The following is a 16,817-nucleotide window of genomic DNA, read 5'->3' as shown; positions in this document are numbered from 1 at the left end:
AAAATTACAAAGGGCTTCAATGTCGTTCGAATGTGCCTAAGGATAACACAAGCTGTTCTATAGCGGTCTGCATTTAGGCAGAATCTGCGTCATTACGCATCAAGTTTTTTTTTTTTTTTTTTGCTATTTCATTCGCTACTATACACTTTTTTTGGACGACGCCACATTGAGAGCGCAGCGCCGTCTAGCCCGGGGAGCACGTAGGGAACAGTTTACCGCACAAGCCAGGAAGAAGGAAAGCACACGGGCCGTGTGCTTCCTCCCTGGTATCGCTTTCCTCCTCTCTGGCTTGTGCTGGCTGCAAAAGCGCTGGGTGTGAGGCTGGCTGGAAAACGTTGTATATAATAATAATAATTCGGGGCTTTACGTCGCGAGACAACTCTGATCATGAGCGACGCCATGGGTCGGTTCTGTGGATTAATTTTGCCCACCTGCGCCGAAATCTCGACACACGGCACATCACATTTAACGTCCCTCGCGGAAGACGGCGTGTCTAAGCAACTTGTACACTTCCACCAAGTTGCCACCGTCTTCGGCCGGGTTTGAACCCGCGATCTGGGGATCAGTAGGCGGACTCGCTACCCACTGAGCCACCGAGGCCGGCACACGTTTCTTTCCTCGTTATTGTGCAAGGCTTGAGTCGTTGACAAGCGTTGCCACGGGGATTAACCTGCCTAGAAATTCATTGGTATAATTGGACGGTTGACCATTCATTGGACCGTTTTGCATTCCTTTTGCAAAGATCAACGCAAAACTGCACATTTTCTTTGCATTCGGATTGCGTTTAATTGCGTTTCTTGGGGGCGGTGGTGGTAATTTTGTAACTTACTAAATTGTTTTGCCTGCCGATGTGGCGGCACTCTGCTCTGGAGATCGCGCGCCTTGGTCCGATCGCATGGCGAACTGCGACGACATGACACAGTTAATGTTCCGTGTCGTCGCAGTTCGCAGTTTCTCTGAGAATACGTATTTATTGTCATCATTGTAACACTCCGTGGTCCTTTTACGAAAACTCAGGTGAACATGAGTGACAAGGGGAAGAGGTGCAAGTGAAATAGGAATGATATGACCGTCATGTCTTGCACCCGAGCCGGCACAATATGGCTTGCACACTTGCACAATGCTTGCACTTTGGTATTACGATGCTATGAAAAGAACATGTTTCAAATCAAACACGTTTCAAATATCATTACTGCAGGTTTCCATATTCTAAATGTGGTGGGCGTAGAGCCCATTATTGCTAGGCCTTGAATTTATATGCCGAAAAAGGCCAACTGGAAGCAGAGTCTGCAGTTCAGCAGATCACTAGCAGGGTATAGCAGACCACTGCTCTGACGTGCTGAATATGCAATGGCGCTCGTCGACGAGTAGACAACGGAATAAGAAAATAAAATCACGTCAAGCGAAGCTGGCGCAGAATGCCCTAGTATAAGGCCGGTAGTTATCATGTAATATCATGCATTAATATGTGTACTGTACTATAATGAATTAATTAATGTATTAATACGTAACTTAATCATGCCGGTGACGTCCTGACTTGAGACGTATAATAACCGCACATGTGAGCAACATATTATTTCCATAAGTGTGTTATGCCTGATAGTGCGGTATAGAACAATACGAACATATATCTAGAGAGAACTGATTGATTGATTGAATGATGGGTAGATTATGGCATCAAAATTTTCGTGCCAATGTGCTAATTTTCAACTATCGAGAAATTTATTTCAAGTTTGAAGTTTGATTTCACAGTAGACAAAGTTGCTACACCTCTTGTCGGACAAAACTGTGCGTGTGCCCTGCTACGTCACAGTGCCTTAAGTACTAGACGAAGAAATAGTATTGACATTAGAGGCGTACATTCGGTACGTTGCCTAATCCAGAGGTAGCGCTTTGGAGAAAAACAGCATTTCGCGAATGAAATGTGTTACTGGACGTTATTTTTGGCCCGGGAAAATACTAAATTTAAAACGATGGAAACAGTCAAAGTAACACGAAATTCAAATGAAAGAGAAGTAACACCGTTGGACATGTTGAACCAAGTTGCCTGGTTTTTCTCTAAACCTTAATCTGTCTACTAGACCGTAAAAGCCCTTGACTATTTTCTGCAGCAAAGCAACGCTGAAAAGCAATGCTAATATGGACCGCTCAAAGCATTACGCACCTCTAATCAGTTAAATGTATGCTGGAAACTTTGTCGACACTCAACTTCGTACGTGCTGAAGAATTTGGGCTTATTTGGTATTCGTGCGTCAGTCGGTATCTAGAGGCGAACATTTCACTTCTTCTTCGTTGCGCTTGCGCTGGGCGGAATAAGGGTTCTAGCGATGGCTTTAGGGGCATCTTCCTGGCTGCACCCTTCAAGCGAGGTGGTGTGTGGCTACAGTCTCTGAAGGAAAACAGCAATTATTTTGCTGTCGAGATCGTAATCTCATGACGGCGGAAGAGGTATCTGGTAACCATTAGTAGAAGACGAAAACGAATAGGGAAGATGAGATGATTTTTGAAATTCCAGACGAAAAGCCTTTCGTGAGAAAGATCGAGGGAAATGATTTGTTATGCATGTCGCAGTATGGTGATTAAGGCCAAAGCTATGCGAGAAGTAACAAGAAATGATAAACTCGGTGGGCTTCCGCAAAACTACGCGCCTACGTTGCTCCTTTTCGCGAATTAATTGGATTTTTTTTTTACATATTTGATTTTGTGGTTGTTTCATGAATTGAAAGTACCGCTTTTGTGGACGAGCTAGTTCTCGTCGACCAGTCCACGTCTGTCGATCGGTAGTTTTATCTCAGAACTGTCAAAGCTTCACCAGCATCCGACACCCCGAGGCGGGATGCGGGAACAAAGGCGAGGTCCATATGAGGTAAAAAAAATAATAATAAGTTTCTGGGCGTGTTAGGCTGCAGGAATGGTACACTATAACAGCAACTTTTATTCTCTTTTTGTGTTACTTGTGTCGTCTTCTTCCCGTACGCTCTTAGAACACACTTCACCACACAGCACATGCACAACTCATTTTCTCCGTGCTGCACCAGACTTCCAATGAGGAAGTACGAAGATGGTCTCTCACGGTAATGCCGTACTAATGAGCGTGCTTTTTAGAGTGAATGAGGAGAATGCTAAAATCATTTGTTTGCTTTCGAGAGCTGAGTTTGTCTGTATAGTCAACTTGAACTGTTTTGATTTGTTTATTTAACGTATCGATTGATTATGTAAAAGAAAGTATCACTATTGCAGAGCTTGAAAGCTTTTACGTTGATTAGTCAACGTTTGCGAAGCAATGTGATACTGTAGCACCGAAACCAGCATGGTACCCCAGAACTACCTGCTGGAAACGCGTTCTACAAATATCTCGAACGACACATATAAAGGGGGAAAAGAAAATGATCGAGGTCTTAAAAACATGCATTTTCGCATAATATTGCTCGGAAAACGCAGGCGGATTTTAAGAATATGACTGTTAGAGCTTGCAAGCTTTTAACGTTTGTTCTAAATATGTAACAACGAGCTTCGTTCGTCTCTTTGTTTGTTTGTTTGTTTTTCCACGTGCTCAACTCATTTCGCTCCGCTCTCATATCTAATGTTTCACATATCATAGGGCAGAGTACTGTATCCCCCCGGTGAAACACCACATGCCATCGGCACCATCTATTTGATGTTCATGATGATGATGTTGATAATGGTAGGAGAAAAAATATGGAGGTGATTTGATGTTGTTATTCTATGCGAGCATGTCTAACTTTAACTAACTAACTAGCATAAATACATAAATGAGCTAATGAAATACATATTTATCTAAACGCGCACTTTAGGCTGTGCTTTAGGTTTTATAACTCTTCAGCAATATTTGCTTACGGTCTCACATCAAGCCATTTCTGCAATAATCGATAGAGCACAAAAAGAAAGCCGCAGTAGAGAAAGGTTCTTCGGAAAGGAAATCTTCGGGCCAATGAACGTGAGCCGGCGTTCGCTCAAGACCTTCTAATCCCGCTTTCGGAATCTTTGTGCTCAAGATCTTTCCAATCTCAAACTAGGGCAAAGAGCCACGGTGAAAGTCGATACGGGAGTCTCTTGTGGGGCCTGGGGATTCAATAGGCTAATTAGTCAGATACCTCTGTCTATGCCTTAATTAAACTTAAGCCCACAGACACACGCACCCAAAAAGGAATAATCCCCGATAAGCTTCGATAGACTGTAGAAAGGCTCCAGGTTGGAATATCTTCAATTTAATTAAGATGACCGGCCTAAAGGAGTCAAAGCATCTCGCTCTGCATTTCAATGAGGGCCCATCCCACCGTTCTCTTAAAAGGATGGAGGGATTTGGGAGAAAGTATTTTTCAATCAACGTAAAAGGAGAATAATCATGCTGATCTTGCCAAGTGTGAAGTGTTTCCTGTTCGGTTTTATAGTGGAATGCGCTAAAGTATTTTAAGGATTGTTTGGAGAGCTTTACGTGCCTTTTTTTATGCAACGAAACGATGTGTGTGCTTCGCGCATTGTATAAAGCATGAACCGCATGGCCTGAAAAGCGTCCGAATTCTTTCCGAACCGAATTCGGGACCGAACCTTTTTCGGAGTACAGAATTCCGGGCCGAATTCGGCAGGATCGGGCCAAGCCAGATTTCTCCTCCGAAATGAAAAATGACTCCAACCGAAAAAGTAGAAAGCATCCAATGGCTATTCAGCCGGAAGCAGAACCATAGCAACAATGACGTAGCAGTCGGGTCAACTGTTGCCGTGTGTGCGACTTATACCGCTGTGAATACAGGGATTATCTCATTGAGCTCGATGGTTGAAAGGCGATGTGCCCCAAGGTCAGAAGTCTTCGGCCGAACTTCAGCTTGCAGTACCATGCGGTGATGCACAGAAAAAAGTTCGGTCCCGATTTCGGTTCGGGCTGTTTTCTGATAGTTTTTCGTGCCATGCGGTTCAGCCTTTGCACAGCGCGCTATCTTTTCACGATACTTTTACCAGCTACATGATGTCCTGTGGGCATTATTTCTATTGACCGTTTTCATGGCTGGCAGGGTCGCGCAGAAGCAGCTCTCTCGTATCGGAAGCGGACCAGTATTGCACTGCTGAGAGGAGACCGTCTTTCCATTCTGCGACGTCTCGTGACACCCCTGGCTTCCCGCCAATGGGAAACCGACATTCTCCCTCATCTATGCAGAGAAGAGTTGATCCAACGCTCGCTTTCCGCGTACCACGAAACACCTCTCGTGAAGATGCTGCATTAATTCATCGAATTTGACTCGATGTGGCTTTTACAGCTCAGCGGCGTTACCGCTTGAGACAAGATGACTCTCCCAGATGCTGTAACTGCGGTGCTCTAGAGAATCTGGAGCACATTCTTCTTATTTGCTCACCCTGCCAACCTTGCCGAACTGCACTCTCCGGGTCTCTTGGTCAGCTGGACTCTCGTCCTTTCTCCCTATCAAAATTGCATTGTCCCTTGCCGACTCCAGCCCACCAGCGCTGTGCGCTCAAGACTCTTTTGGCCTTTCTGAACACAACCTGACATCGATCGTTATTGTGAAGGGGCTCATTATTTCATTCCCCACATCACCACCAGCATTGGGGTAGAGTACCGCCTCTGGCGATTGAACTCCCCATTCATCATCTTAAATACAGTTGTTGTTGTTTAATAGTCAATTTTATTGCACCGTGAAATCCGCGTGCAAACAACAATGGATAAATTAATTACGATGAATGGGGAAATACGCCACATGAGGTGCGTTCCACTACCCCAAGGCACAATGGACGGAATGAGATGTGACCTGATGGCGAGACGATGAACGACGCTGAAGTGAGTGGTCGGCAGTCGGCGGAGTTGCTGAGTCAACATTAGGGGCGGCGAGAGCATCAACAAAACGCTAGGCAGAAACACAACGCAGAAAAACACAGCATACGGGTACAAAGTATGTGCCATAACGCCGTCCTCTCTATACACTAGAACATTCTGAAAGAAACGTAGCAAAAAACTCACAGAATTTTTTCCCAGGCCTCTTCGCCGAACTTGGTTCGCACTAAATCTTCCAATGCACAGTGGACGAAGCCGTACTGGAATTAGAGAAGAAGAGATCACCGTTAGTGGAGAGGAAGTTAGAAACATTGCGGGGCAGTGTTTCTGACATGCAGCACTTGATTCTCACGTGAGAGAGGATGTCATTAGAATAGATTAGAGTATAAAGAAAAAAAAAACGTCTTCTTCTTCTTCTTTTTAAGTGTTGAGAGAGGTCAGCCAAAATTTGGCTTGCCCCCAAAAAAATTCACACACACACACACACAAAAAAAAAAAAAAAAAAACATGAGAGACACACGGAAATGAAGAGGCGCGGAAGCACACGTGCACAGGTCCCGCAGGACGTCATAATGCTCGTAATACGGTTGCACCTTCTTACCGTGAGGGACACTTTGCCTCTCAGTCTTTTTAACGTTGCGCGATTCAGACTGCTTTACGGAAGTCGCTGACTTATGAGGTGGCATTCCCGTAGAGAACGGCGGTTAATTAAGCGTTAATCAAAATAAGTACGCAGCCTGGCGTTGCGAAACTCAAGTACTGTGTTTGTTCTTCGCTGCTTCGTACAACTACGTCACATTCCCTGTTGCCTAAGAGAATGCAGTTACTCGTGTGCGAAGCGTAATATAATCATGGCGGAAAGTGCAGGCACCGCTGTATCTTCTCCTATTGGTAAGGAAGATGGCTCTCGGTATCAAAGTTAACGTGATCTGTTTCGTGGGTCAGAAGGCATGCACGCGCGCAATTAAGTTTCTTTGTGTTGCTTCACTCCGCACTGGTGTCAGTTGCCTCCGCCATTGAGCTGTCTTGTAGCTTTTGTAAGCCACCTCTGTGCCTTCACTGCTAGTAGGGTAGTAGATACAGACAACCTCAAATCTAAGACCAGCATGTGATGTCAGTGAGTTGAAAGCATGAGCGTGTTCAGCCATTCATTATCATTAATTTGTTTGTGGTTGTTGTTGTTGTCGTTATCATGTTCGTGGAACCGTTATTGTAAACGTCTTTCGATCTACTAGGACTTTTCCTTATAATTCTTGGTACAGAATGCACCTATGTCCTCTTCTCACGACGTTTGACATTTCTTTTGATAGTACCTTCGCACACGTCAATCGTGGTACAGGTCCCGACAAAAGTTTACGGAACACTGGAGTGATGTATATAGTCATCTGAGCGACAGGGTTGCCGCAAACAGGATCACATAGACTTACAAACAGGTGACCGGGTACTCGAAGCACCTCTCAGCAGGGGCGGATTTAAGGGCCTGTCATGGGGGGGGGGGGCGGTCTTAAGGAAATTTCGTGCTTTGCGGCGCAGCATCGTCCAGGAGATAGGTTTTATACATAGGGAACACGACTGTATGGGGGGGGGGCGACAGCCCCCCCTTAAATCCGCCCCTGCCTCTCAGTAAGTGTGTCCACTCCCGTTCGCAGCCAGGGTGTCGCTGAGATCAAGAAATACGTCGCGCTGGTGTTCCGTAAGCTTTTGTTGGGATCTGTACAAGTCGTCAATTACATCATATCGCTATCTATGACGAACGAGTATAATTATTATTACAATATAATTCAATGTTATGTGCGAAGAGAGGTAATTGAAGCGCGCCAGTAAGATACACAATGTTCATCTTTACATGTCAGCCTATTGCTTCCGTGGCGCTCCCTTTCTAAGCTCGCTCTTAGCGTCCCCTCCAACATCAACTCCACGTGGTACGACAGCAAATCCCAACATTGTCTCCAAATTCTTGCCATTCTCAATATAACGACATCCCGGAAATTCCTGCAACCCAGTTCCAAATTATGCAGCGATACATTGATTCAAATGCAACATATGCATAGGCTTGCACTCGTACTGTTAAAACGCCGCACTGAACTGTAAGGACCAGCTCCCGTGGCATAGCGGTTAAGATTATCGCTTTCCACGCCGAGACTGGGAGGTGACACGGATTCGAATCCTGTCACCGGTTGTGCTGTCTGAGGTTTTCCCTGGGTTTTCCGAAGACTTTCCAGACGAATGTCGGCAGAGTTCCCCCTGAAGTCGGCCCAGGACGCATACTAACCCCCCTGTCCCCCATTCCTTCCTGCTGTTCTCTCTCCATCTGTCCACGTCTGTACGCCGCTCATAGCCACAGTTGCTTCGCGGCGCTAACACGGAACCAAAAATAAAGAACTAAGGGCAAGAGAGAAGATTGCACACTCTTTTTATTTTAACCGAGGCTGCTGTAAAGCGTACTTTCCCTCATTAAGGGGACGTACTGCTGCGAAGCCAAGCTCGTTTAGACTGTGCTTCGGTGAACATGAGCGTTCTTGCCGTCTGCCTGGAAGTCATGACATAACTTTGGTCCTGCTCGTCTCCTACGAACTCTATAGCCTCCGGGAATGTCATTCACGCTCTCGATAGTCTTGGGGCAGGACAAACTAGGCTTTGCGAGGATATGCGAGTACTCATAAAGAATGCCGTTGTCTCGTTCAAACCGTCCTAACGGGGGTCAGCTTCCGAACTTCGGGTCCGGGAGCGCATGCGAGATGTTGCCGGGTCGGTTCTTCAGTGAAAGATTTATGAGTGTCTTCCCTCGCTTGACTTGTGTGACGTTAATTAGTGCGGGGCACGACGTCCCATACCAACCTAGGAAAGGTTTAAATACTACAGAATAGAGCACTGCGTAATGTGCTAAATCTGCCTCACAGGAGCCACGTTTCATCTATTTATTCTAATTGTAAGGCCATAATGTGTACTGAACTCTACAGGTACTGTTTACTTCGGTTTTACGTCCACGACAAGAAAGTTGGTAACTCAATAGTGGAAGGATTTTTTTTTATCTTTTCCCGTTTGCAAGACCGATGCAACGCCTATGCTTTTAGAACAATATATCCTTGGTCTCTACCCAAGTGTATAGGACAAACTTCAGGTTTTCACTGCCTCTCACATCAACTCCCAAAATTACCGAATGAAATGGCACAAAGCACCGTAAATATTAATGACGTAAGCTCATCCAGAGTCAAAGAACTATTTTTGTGTTAATACACGTAGGCTTATGTTGGTTACTTCGTCAGTTTTTACAGAGTGTTGCTGCATCGATTTTTGACTCTATCGTTCGCTGCTTGCTGTATACGTATATTGTTGTGTATGTTTATGGGGGCTGAAGCCTTGTCAAACTACTGACGTTTTGCCTCATGCCTTCCCCACACTCACAGTGCAAATAAAATTGCAATATATACGTACATAAACTCAGCCACGCCGAAGCCCGCCGAAGCCACGCATAAATCATGCGGAGCACATTGCTCAAACATATCCCCAACGTCACTGGCATTATGCGAAATTGAATGGGCAAGGCATATGAATCCTTCATTGTGGAAAGCAACGGTTCTGAGGCTGGAACACACAAACAGACAAACAAAACACAAGCTAGAATGCCTCAGGACATGAACAGTAGAAATATGGCAATCGTCGAAAAATCCTACTGCTGTCTCGGTTTTTGTCTTTTTTTTTTTTTTCACGACTGCCATATTTCTACAATCCTTCATTTACTCATTTTCTATGGTCACGGAGCACAAGATAAAAAAAGAAAAAGATGGAAGCATGAATCATGCACTTGAAAAACACCGTACTGTCACGATTTCAGTTGATGTTCTGAGGCTGAAACACATAGAAAGGACAAATACATACAAAGCCTCATGTGCCTCGGAAATTAGCGATGAATGAAGGAAGTCACCGAAAAGCTGTCCTACAGCTATCTTACAGCTGGCTAAAAAGTCCTACAGCTGGCTAACCTTTTCAGTGACTTCCTTCTTTCACCGTAATGTCAGTTACTTAGTAAACCGCACGTTCATTAATCCAGTTAAAGCTTTCAGGTTTTCGTTTCATTCATTCACGAGTGTAAACGTTATTTCATTGCTTGTCGAAATATCATCAACTTGGACTTGTTGCTCGATTCGTTGAACGCACTTTTACTTTATAATCGTAGAAGCTAAAGTACAACATTGACGCTAAGTTCATGCACATGTTGCATCCTTTCCCCAAAAAATGTGCGCAGCAATGCAGGAATTCGCGACTTTCATCGTTGACGTGTTGCGAAACGGAGAGGCGGCTACTCCGTGCTCCGTTGAGTACTGTCACCAAGAAGCCATTCAACCTGGCTGCAACTAGAGACTTTCGTCAGAAGCTTGTCCAACACCTTCGGTTGTCTTCAAATGTTTATGAAGCTTCCGGTGACTACCCGTTTACTCCAGAAGCTCTAATGTCATGCTCTATTGTTTTTCAGTGGCCCTTGGTATTTCTTTCCGTGTTTTGAATCAGCCCATGTCATAGGCACGATTTATTTATTGTTGTTTCGGTATTTTCCTTTTTTGTTTTTGTTTATTGCATTCTCGTTTTTTTGGCCGGCATAGCATCCCAATCAGGACACATCAATTGTTCCGTCATCGACCCTGCGCCTAGCTCATTTCACTTCATCCTGCTTCCCACCGGTGAAAAACCCCACGTCATATAGTCATCATTTATCTGTTGTTGTTGTATTAGAAGCCCCCCTCCCCCACTTCGGTGTACGCCCGTGTTGCCTCTAGGCTGTATGCAGACACACCTGAATCCATCTTGAAGTACAGCGTTTGATTATAAATGATACGTCCTCATGCGATACATTAGCCTTCGTCACGCAGGGTCTCTCACTCTCTTGCGATAGCTTACACACTGTCCGACGCTCTCATTTGTGGCCTGATTGATGACTAGTATGGATCGTGTATCGATTGTGCCACACAGAGGGAGTCTGCTATTAACTATGGACATGATGTGCACAGCCTTCCCATATTGATGTGTGACAGTCACCTCCTAGTTAGAAGGTAATATAGTCCGCACTGAAAATAAAAGCAAGCAAACAAACAAAAACCACGTGCTTTTCACGATGTAATTTCCACTTTTCGCAGGTACATAATGTACGCCACCATATTCTCATTTCCACCAAATGAACGGACGGAATAGGAAATTAGGCTATCTCGCTAAACGACCAATCCTGCATATGTTACACATCTCTTATCATTCAGTCACCAGTTGGCATGCATCGCACCACAATACCCGTGGCGGTCAAAGTTCGGAATGTGAGCGCCAAACTGTTCAGTCAGCCTCATCGCCATTGTCATAAGCAAGCAGTGGCGCCGCTATAGTCTATAAGCTCGCGCCACGTGCTGATGTACGTTCATACAGGGTGTTCAAAATTAAGCTTTCACGAGCGCTACGTATACGCTACGCAAACACAGCGATGACAGGAAACCGGAAGATAACTTTACGCTACTTGTGTAAGAAACAGGTGCTGCCAATTATGTAGCGCCTGTTTCTTACTCAAGGAACAGAAAAAGTAGCACCAGTTTTCTTTTGTTCGCCTATTTATAAAGTGCTAGTGAAAGCTTAATTTTGAACGCCCTGCATATTCTTCATCTAAATTAACGTCGTCGCCTATGGACGTTCGATCCTGGTATTAGCTGATTCGGCCTTTCAACACCCAAATTGTTAGGTAATAGTTGCTTTATCATTTCATTCAATGTATGTATCATCCTATATTCTTCAAAAAAGGGTGTACGGTAACTCCTTTTTGGGGAGTGCACCCTTGGCACTCTTCAAAATGAGTCTCCTCACTCCCTTCAGTGACTGAGGAAACTCATTTTTGAGAGTAATTGTACTCTCCAAAAGGGAGTGATATACGTGTTTATTACTTGAAAGAAATAGTCTTGCAACACGTGGACATTTGAGATGGGGTAAACGATGGAGTGCTAATTTTAGACAGCTGTGCCCCTACAGTACACGTGTTTTTCTGTTTTGTTTTTTTATGAAAGAGTGTTGAGTGTTGAGTAAACCGTCTGTGTGTTTTCCAAATGCCGTACTCTTCAATCTCTTGAGTTAGGCAGATAGCCAGGGGTATGGGATCCGTCATCGACGCTACCTCCACCTCCTTCGGTCTACCTTGCCTCACAGGAAATGAACGATTACCTCAAAGTCAGTGTATGCCACTTTGTTAAGATCACGTCTTCGATCCAACCACGCACAGTGGAAGCAATGTCGTACCGATGATAAACAAGCGAGCGTAATGATCATCCTGCTCCGACCACGATTACCGCGTGATTTTGTTTCCTGCTGTTTGGCGCATGCTTCGAGAGCCCCGAAGAAATTTAGGGTGAATTATCGCGCGCGTTCTTTCCGTAGAGTCATAAAAGAAGCCACTAAACCCTCCCCCCGCGCCGGTCTATTAGCTCCAGACCCCGTAGGCATGTAATGAGATGGTTGCCGTCACAATTCTTCTTCCGCACAACAGGAGAGTAAAGTATGGCGCCTCCCCTCCGCTCTGGAATTCATTTAGCGAGCTTAGACGTTAACACCTCGACGTGCTGCTTGGTAGCAAGGTCTCATTGACCTTTCTCCCCCCACATCCTCCCTTTCACTCCTGAGTTTAACCATCGTGATTGGCCCCTCCACATCCGTGACCTGCATTTTCTTTTCTTTTTATTTATTTATGGGTTACTCTTTCTTTTTTTTTCTTTTTTTGCTTCAGAAAGGAAGGCCTTCATGTGAATCCCAACTGTCTGAGGTATCGTCGTCTTGTTTTATGGGTTAGCAGTTTCTAATCAGCAGCAACAATATATATTTGTCGTTGTTGATTATATTTATGATGTTTATGATGATGATGATTATTATTATTATGATGATGATAAACTGTAGACACACGCCACCGAGTTGATTGTATATCAAGTGGTTGCTGGTGGCGTACACACTACAGAACCCCATGAAACATAACTTCACTGCAACACTGCAACTAAAACACACACACACACACAGCAGAAGAAGAAACAGAAAAGGGAGTGCTACACTTTGAGCGTGTCATCTTTCCGTAAAGCTCACCCACTCTAATCAATGTAAAGCGTACCATTTCGCTTTCGCGAAAAGCGTGCCTTATGGATATCCCAACTCCGGAAGATGTCTCTCCCGGGACGTGAGGTGTCTTTCCTGTTGTTCGTGTTGACGGCCAGGATAACGGAGAAAGTTCCATAAATATAGAAGCAGCGGTGAGGATTGCATTAAGCCTTTAATGGAGCATGGACAGGGTGATTGTGGAAGGATCTGTCTGATATAGTACTTCGCAGAAAGCAATAAAGGCTGTGCTTTTCGTGCGCAGACATTGAGCGTACTTTAGTGCAGCTCAAAACCTCGCACATGGTTTGGCTAGGTTTGGGTTCGTAGAAGATAAAATAAATGTTTGTGGCGTACCATGTTGCACTTTTGTCGAGCCCAACAGCCAGAATAACACTGGAATCCTAAAAGAGCTGTAATGACAGCATGAGCGGTGATAAGGCATAGAAATTCATATTGTGGAATGAAACGTTTTGAAGCGGTGTGACAGTTTCAAAGAAATTGCGATATAGAGTATGTATATGCCTCAGTACGTCATTTGCGTGTAGGATATATGTGCATGGTGATTTGAAATGCCATCATCGAAGTAAAGAGAAAGTACGTCTAGATAGACGGTAATTATGAGCTCGCTTGCCTTTGTGTTTTTCTACCTTTTTTTTTCCACTAGCAACAATGGTACGAGGTATTAAAAATGTATGTGTTAATTAAGAATTTTTGGCTTCGAAATGTGGTAGGATGTAATAATAGATAAGGCGTATATAATATTCAAATTAGATCCCGGAACTGTGGACGTCGTGTACATTGTCTGAAATACAAAAGAGACATTTGTGAATGAAGTCTGACGAAAGCAAAGACGTTGATTAAAGCTTTTATTACTTAGGCACGTGTGCATATGTTTAATCAGAGTAATCGGGCAAAATTATACGACACATCTGTGCATGACTGTGATGCATGCATGCGTTGCGTGTCGGATAACCTTTTAGTATTGTGCTTGAGTAGCAGAGGATAATGACGGGTACACATTTTTCGTTTTCTTCTCTCTGGAATAGCCCCTCGGATATAGCTATTTCTTCTTTACCGCATAGCACGCTACTAGACAACCATAATCCCGATTGGTATCGTCCCCTCCCCTTGATTTGTTGAAAATACGATGCACACGTCTCTTTGTGGCACTTATGCAAGTACATTAACTGTCACAAAAAAGGCATACTCCCCGCGATGTCCACGAATCAGAAGTGATAGTGGCCTCATTCTCTGCAGTGGTCAGCATTTAGCTTGTTGTGTGGCAAAGTCCCCTTTTAGGAATGTGGTTCCACCCTCTCAGTATCCTAAGAGTCGTCCAGCAAAGTACCTCGATTGCCTCAGTAACAAACCGCAGAGAACATTCAAACGTTGAAACTGCACGTGATCTCGAGATATCGGCGTTGATCAGCCACGCTCGTTTCATTGTATCGGACTCTATAAAAACGGACCTTCACCGTGCAATACCAACGCCACCCATACCCAGGAGGCCTGCTTATTGCCTCGTCTCCCTCCTCCGCTACGTGGACATATAAAGTCAGAATTCGTCTGCTGCTGCGATTCGCCGTTCTACGAATTCAAGAACTCGCAAATGATTGCAGCTAACTTGGAACCTGTAAACACGAATCTGTATATAAAAAGTGCAACACGCTTTCTAGAAAATCAGTCTCGAGAAAGATGTGGGACCGGTTTGCGCTTTATTTTAAAGATTTCTCATTTAATACGCGGGGACATTGAATCACTACTCGCAGACGACGGTGACTCGTGTCCATGGCTACGACCGCTAAACGCACGTTCGTGATTGGTTACCGCCGCTGAAAACACGATCCTGATTGGCTGACTCTTAGTTGTTACGTCACGTCAACGAGTAAGCAGGTTTTCTCGATCTAGGTGGTGTTGGCCATACGCTCCTATAGCCGGCAATCGTCCCGAATAAAATAATGTTATCTCTTCTGATTTCATTCGCCCATTTGTGGCACTTTAGTTTTGTGTTAATTATTAGTTTATCACCAAAAGCTACACGCTCTGTACTAATAGGAGTAGGTGATAGCGTATCATCATGTCAAATGGTTTATTACGTGAAGTTCTGTGGCGAAGTTTTTAGTGTGCAGATGTGTCGAAATCGCGCAACGTTGGAAAAAGCAATAAATCCAGCGTATAGTACTGTTCTGTCGCGGTGCAGATTTTGAGAATTTTTTATAACCGCCTTCGGATCCGAAAAAAAAAAAAGGAAATAAAAGAGGGCGTCGAGTGTCTTTAGTGCCACTTAATCTTTTATTGGGCGCCAAAGCTATTTCAACTTCCGTAAAGCGTTGCGGCGGTGCACACGCGCGACTGACCTTGACCTTGTTGTTTCCTTCTGTCTGTGCTTATTTGTTTGCTTTCCTTTCGTCTTTAGACGCCGCTGCACCGCTATATGCCCTCTTAAAACAGTGGGGGTGGCGATGTTGCAAGCACGTTGCCCTCACAGCTGTGGACATCGTCACGGCTATAGCTGACATGTGAAACGATGGTGATAAAAGAAGATGAGGGTGCGAAGTAAGCAGGGTCGAAACAAAAAGAGTTGAAATAAAACAAAAACAAATAAAATGAAAACAATACGAACACACACGAAAAAAAAAAACTTTGCCCGTTTTCAACAAATCAGGGGAGAGAGCTATGTTATTTGATACTAATAATTTGTTGGGAGCGCGTTATGCGACGAAGTTCTTCTTTAAAGAAGCGTGGAAGTGACTCCCAAAATATTTTTGTTTGTTTTTCGTTGCGGCGTGTTCTGCAACGAATAAAATGAGCTCCTGCGAAAGAACGGTGAGCGCAGGTGACCCACAGAGCACGTGCAAGGCTCTGTTCCCTCTCCTCGTGCAAAGAGCGCGTCGCCGAACGAGAGAGGACGTCGTGATGTATTGTGGGCCCCGGGGCTGTTTTTGGAAATTCGATGGCGCAGTGACGATACACCTCACAGCGAAAATATTTAGCATTGTGACTCCTGGTGGATAGCTTCACGGGTGAGGCAGTATTTCGACCCATGTTAAATGTCACCTCCATGCTCCTTTAATGTGCGGTATAAAAAGTATGCCATGTTGTAGCATTTTCGAAATGGTCTGCAAAATTTTTCGCTATACAACAACACATTTTACGAACATCAGTCTCTACCAACGTGCCTGCAATAATGATACATGTAAGGTCCGACGATAAATACTGATGATGTGCACTGTATTCTATACTTCGGGACAATGCCAACTCCGCCAACAGATCTAAAGACCAGGGGTTGAAGACGAGGTAATTGGAACGTAACCATAGTTAGCAAGCAGCCAACATAAACAAAGACAAAAAGGAAACCTACAGAAGGCTGTGATTGGCTTAGGTCGGCGCAGGACACCTCCGAGTCAGAACGTAGTGCGCCCGCATGCTTTAAACTTGCTTCTATACTAATCATGCTAACGCTCCTCATAGTCAACGAACTTAGAGTACATCAGCGGAAAACACGTAAAATATATGAGCTAACATAACATGTAAATCGAGCTCCCCGTCCGCCATCCGTCCGCATTCTCCTCGTATGGCCCGATGTTCGGACTACATTCTCCGCCTGCGGAGGGATACATCTGTGATATTAGCCCTTATGTTGTCTCAGAGTATAGCAATGACGCCATCCTGATACATAATCCCGCAAGCCCTTCCCAGCGGACCGAAACAAAACTTCCAACTAATGCATCGCTGATTTATTCGGAACTCAGAATCGGTTTCGGATTTTGGCCTCGTAGTGCCCAGGCCGCATGACATCCAGTCAACGTATTGCACCTGCTCCACGTTGTTACTCGGATCTCGCCCAAACAAGCGCAAGCCCATGTATCAACATTATCGAAATGCCGAGATTGATAGTCCGTGAATT

At 44.7% G+C, this 16,817-nt stretch overlaps 1 protein-coding gene across 1 annotated transcript in view; it reads right to left on the bottom strand.

Moving 5' to 3' along the window:
• Positions 1 to 6,053, bottom strand: part of LOC135396155 (guanylate cyclase soluble subunit beta-1-like) — a 113,660-nt gene extending 107,607 nt beyond the window's left edge. Inside the window, exon 1 of the mRNA XM_064627185.1 lies at positions 5,990 to 6,053. The gene's annotated coding sequence lies outside the window, so the exon portion shown is untranslated. The remainder of the gene's footprint in view (positions 1 to 5,989) is intronic.
• Positions 6,054 to 16,817: the final 10,764 nt, after the last annotated feature.

This window comes from Ornithodoros turicata, chromosome 5 (assembly GCF_037126465.1).
Source record: "Ornithodoros turicata isolate Travis chromosome 5, ASM3712646v1, whole genome shotgun sequence".
NCBI lineage: Eukaryota > Metazoa > Arthropoda > Arachnida > Ixodida > Argasidae > Ornithodoros > Ornithodoros turicata.
The sequence above is the reverse complement of the archived record's forward strand: the minus strand, read 5'-3'. Positions and strand labels throughout refer to the sequence as shown.